The sequence below is a fragment of the Schistocerca gregaria genome, unplaced genomic scaffold (genome assembly GCF_023897955.1).
Source record: "Schistocerca gregaria isolate iqSchGreg1 unplaced genomic scaffold, iqSchGreg1.2 ptg000199l, whole genome shotgun sequence".
Lineage (NCBI taxonomy): Eukaryota > Metazoa > Arthropoda > Insecta > Orthoptera > Acrididae > Schistocerca > Schistocerca gregaria.
Window position 1 is genome coordinate 5,234,744 of NW_026061737.1, and position 5,577 is coordinate 5,240,320.

The window sequence follows — 5,577 nt, forward strand, 5'->3', positions numbered from 1 at the left end:
TCTACTACAGTGATTTTAGTTTCTCCGCATACCGCAGCACGTGACATAGTTTTACAGACCATAAGTACAACCGTTTCAGAGAGAAGAGCGGCCAATGTGACGATCTGGCTTTAAGTCGATTCGATAACAAATGACGAAAACGGACGGATTTCTCAGGTTTTTACTACATATGAACACTTTTCACGTTCTCCCGTGCAACTCGGCTGATAGTCCTCCTTCATGCAAAATCTTAATTTCCTAGCTCGTGTCCAAGGCACCAAAGAAGGGTAAAAGTCATTAACCGATACCTAAAACTTTAATTGTACTACTTCTTACTGGCTATTACATCAACTTAGAAGCTTCATCTGTGTTCTACTATGGTGCTTTTAGTGAGTCCGCATACCGCAGCACGCGACATAGCTTTGCAGACGAAAAGTACAAGCGTTTCGGAGAGAAGAGCGGCCAATGTGACTATCTGGCTTTAAGTCGATTCGATAACAAATGACGAAAACGGACGGATTTCTCAGGTTTTTATTACATATGAACACTTTTCACATTCTCCCGTGCAACTCGGCTGCTAGTCCTCCTTTCATGCAGAATCTTAAGGTCCTAGCTCATGTCCAAGGCACCAAAGCCAGCTAAAAAGTTAATAATCGATACCTAAAACTTGAATTGGACTACTTCTTACTGGCTATTACATCAACTTAGAAGCTTCATCTGTGTTCTACTATGGTGCTTTTCCTGTTTCCGCATACGGCAACACGCGACATAGCTTTGCAGACGATAAGTACAACCGTTTCCGAGAATAGAGCGTTCAATGTGACGATCTGGCTTTAAGTCGATTCGATAACAAATTACGAAAACGGACGGTTTTCTCAGGTTTTTACTACATATGAACACTTTTCACATTCTCCCGTGCAACTCGGCTGATAGTCCTCCTTCATGCAAAATCTTAATTTCCTAGCTCGTGTCCAAGGCACCAAAGAAGGGTAAAAGTCATTAACCGATACCTAAAACTTGAATTGTACTACTTCTTACTGGCTATTACATCAACTTACAAGCTTGGTCTGTGTTCTACTATGGTTATTTTAGTGTCTCCGCATACCGCAGCACGCGACATAGCTTTGCAGGCGATAAGTACAAGCGTTTCGGATAGAAGAGCGGCCAATGTGACTATCTGGCTTTAAGTCGATTCGATAACAAATGACGAAAACGGACGGATTTCTCAGGTTTTTACTACATATGAACACTTTTCACATTCTCTCGTGCAACTCGGCTGCTAGTCCTCCTTCATGCAAAATCTTAATTTCCTAGCTCGTGTCCAAGGCACCAAAGCCAGCTAAAATGTCAATAATCGATACCTAAATCTTGAATTGGACTACTTCTTACTGGCTATTACCTCAACTTAGAAGCATCATCTGTGTTCTACTATGGTGCTTTTAGTGTCTCCGCATATTGCAGCACGCGACATAGCTCTGTAGACGATAAATACAACCGTTTCACAGAGAAGAGCGGGCAATGTGACGATCTGGCTTTAAGTCGATTCGATAACAAATGAAGAAAACGGACGGATTTCTCGGGTTTTTACTACATATGAACACTTTTCACATTCTCCCGTGCAACTCGGCTGCTAGTCCTCCTTCATGCAAAATCTTAATTTCCTAGCTCGTGTCCAAGGCACCAAACAAGGGTAAAAAGTCATTAACCGATACCTAAAACTTTAATTGTACTACTTCTTACTGGCTATTACATCAACTTAGAAGCTTCATCTGTGTTCTACTATGTTGCTTTTAGTGTCTCCGCATACCGCAACACGCGACATAGCTTTGCAATCGATAAGTACAACCGTTTCAGAGAGAAGAGCGGCTAATGTGACGATCTGGCTTTAAGTCGATTCGATAACAAATGACGAAAACGGACGGATTTCTCAGGTTTTTACTACATATGAACACTTTTAACATTCTCCCATGCAGATCGGCTGCTAGTCCTCCTTTCATGCAGAATGTTAAGGTCCTAGCTCATGTCCAAGGCACCAAAGCCAGCTAAAAAGTCAATAATCGATACCTAAAACTTGAATTGTACTACTTCTTCCTGGCTATTACGTCAACTTAGAAGCTTCATCTGTGTTCTACTATGGTGATTTTAGTGTCTCCGCATACCGCAGCACGCGACATAGCTTTGCAGACGATAAGTACAAGCGTTTCAGAGAGAAGAGCGGCCAATGTGTCGATCTGGCTTTAAGTCGATTCGATAACAAATGACGAAAACGGACGAATTTCTCAGGTTTTTACTACATATGAACACTTTTCACATTCTCCCGTGCTACTCGGCTGCTAGTCCTCCTTTCATGCAGAATCTTAAAGTCCTAGCTCATGTCCAAGGCACCAAAGCTAGCTAAAAAGTCAATAATCGATACCTAAAACTTGAATTGTACTACTTCTTACTGGCTATTACATCAACTTAGAAGCTTCATCAGTGTTCTACTATGCTGCTTGTAGTGTCTCAGCATACCGCAGCATGCGACATAGCTTTGCAGACGATAAGTACAAGCGCTTCAGAGAGAAGAGCAACCAATGTGACGATCTGGCTTTAAGTCGATTCGATAACAAATGACGAAAACGGACGAATTACTCAGGTTTTTACTACATATGAACACTTTTCACATTCTCCCGTGCTACTCGGCTGCTAGTCCTCCTTTCATGCTGAATCTTAAGGTCCTAGCTCATGTCCAAGGCACCAAAGCTAGCTAAAAGTTCAATAATCGATACCTAAATCTTGAATTGGACTACTTCTTACTGGCTATTACATCAACTTAGAAGCTTCATCTGTGTTCTACTATGTTGCTTTTAGTGTCTCCGCATACCGCAACACGCGACATAGCTTTGAAATCGATAAGTACAACCGTTTCAGAGAGAAGAGCGGCTCATGTGACGATCTGGCTTTAAGTCGATTCGATAACAAATGACGAAAACGGACGGATTTCTCAGGTTTTTACTACATATGAACACTTTTCACATTCTCCCATGCAACTCGGCTGCTAGTCCTCCTTTCATGCAGAATCGTAAGGTCCTAGCTCATGTCCAAGGCACCAAAGCCAGCTAAAAAGTCAATAATCGATACCTAAAACTTGAATTGTACTACTTCTTACTGGCTATTACATTAACTTAGAAGCTTCATCTGTGTTCTACTATGGTGCTTTTAGTGTCTCTGCATACCGCAGCACGCGACATAGCTTAGTAGACGATAAGTACAACCGTTTCAGAGAGAAGAGCGCCCAATGTGACGTTCTGGGTTTAAGTCGATTCGATAACAAATGACGAAAACGGACGGATTTCTCAGGTTTTTATTACATATGAACACTTTTCACATTCTCCCATGCAACTCGGCTGCTAGTCCTCCTTTCATGCAGAATCTTAAGGTCCTAGCTCAGGTCCAAGGCGCCAAAGCCAGCTAAAAAGTCAATAATCGATACCCAAAACTTGAATTGGATTACGTCTTACTGGCTATTACATCAACTTAGATGCTTCATCTGTGTTCTACTATGGTAATTTTAGTGTCTCCACATACCGCGGCACGCGACATAGCTTTGCAGACGATAAGTACACCCATTTCAGAGAGAAGAGCGGCCAATGTGACGATCTGGCTTTAAGTCGATTCGATAACAAACGACGAAAACGGACGGATTTCTCAGGTTTTTACTACATATGAATACTTTTCACATTCTCCCGTGCTACTCGGCTGCTAGTCCTCCTTTCATGCAGAATCTTAAGGTCCTAGCTCATGTCCAAGGCACCAAAGCCAGCTAAAAAGTCAATAATCGATACCTAAAACTTTAATTGTACTATTTCTTACTGGCTATTACACCAACTTAGAAGGTTAATCTGTGTTCTACTATGGTGCTTTTAGTGTCTCCACATACCGCAGTACGCGACATAGCTTTGCAGACGATAAGTACAACCGTTTCAGAGAGAAGAGCGGCCAATGTGATGATCTGGCTTTAGGTCGATTCGATAACAAATGACGAAAACGGACGGATTTCTCAGGTTTTTACTACATATGAACACTTTTCACATTCTCCCGTGCAACTCGGCTGCTAATCCTCCATTCATGCAGAATCGTAAGGTCCTAGCTCATGTCCAAGGCACCAAAGCCAGCTAAAAAGTCAATAATCGATACCTAAAACTTGAATTGTACTACTTCTTACTGGCTATTACATCAACTTAGAAGCCTCATCTGTGTTCTACTATGCTGCTTGTAGTGTCTCAGCATACCGCAGCATGCGACATAGCTTTGCAGACGATAAGTACAAGCGTTTCAGAGAGAAGAGCGGCCAATGTGACGATCTGGCTTTAAGTCGATTCGATAACAAACGACGAAAACGGACGATTTTCTCAGGTTTTTACTACATATGAACACTTTTCACATTCTCCCGTGCAACTCGGCTGTTAGTCCTCCTTTCATGCAGAATCTTAAGGTTCTAGCTCATGTCCAAGGCACCAAAGCCAGCTAAAAAGTCAATAATCGATACCTAAAACTTAAATTGGACTACTTCCTACTGGCTATTACATCAACTTAGAAGGTTCATCTGTGTTCTACTATGGTGCTTTTAGTGTCTCCACATACCGCAGTACGCGACATAGCTTTGCAGACGATAAGTACAACCGTTTCAGAGAGAAGAGCGGCCAATGTGATGATCTGGCTTTAAGTCGATTCGATAACAAATGACGAGAACGGACGGATTTCTCAGGTTTTTACTACATATGAACACTTTTCACATTCTCCCGTGCAACTCGGCTGCTAGTCCTCCTTTCATGCAGAATCGTAAGGTCCTAGCTCATGTCCAAGGCACCAAAGCCAGCTAAAAAGTCAATAATCGATACCTAAAACTTGAATTGTACTACTTCTTACTGGCTATTACATTAACTTAGAAGCTTCATCTGTGTTCTACGATGGTGCTTTTAGTGTCTCTGCATACCGCAGCACGCGACATAGCTTAGTAGACGATGAGTACAACCGTTTCAGAGAGAAGAGCGGCCAATGTGACGATCTGGCTTTAAGTCGATTCGATAACAAATGACGAAAACGGACGGATTTCTCAGGTTTTTATTACATATGAACACTTTTCACATACTCCCGTGCAACTCGGCTGCTAGTCCTCCTTTCATGCAGAATCTTAAGGTCCTAGCTCATGTCCAAGGCACCAAAGCCAGCTAAACAGTCAATAACCAATACCTAAAACTTGAATTGGACTACTTCTTACTGGCTATTACATCAACTTAGAAGGTTCATCTGTGTTCTACTATGGTGCTTTTAGTGTCTCCACATACCGCAGTACGTGACATAGCTTTGCAGACGATAAGTACAACCGTTTCAGAGACAAGAGCGGCCAATGTGATGATCTGGCTTTAAGTCGATTCGATAACAAATGACGAAAACGGACGGATTTCTCAGGTTTTTACTACATATGAAGACTTTTCACATTCTCCCGTGCAACTCGGCTGCTAATCCTCCTTTCATGCAGAATCGTAAGGTCCTAGCTCATGTCCAAGGCACCAAAGCCAGCTAAAAAGTCAATAATCGATACCTAAAACTTGAATT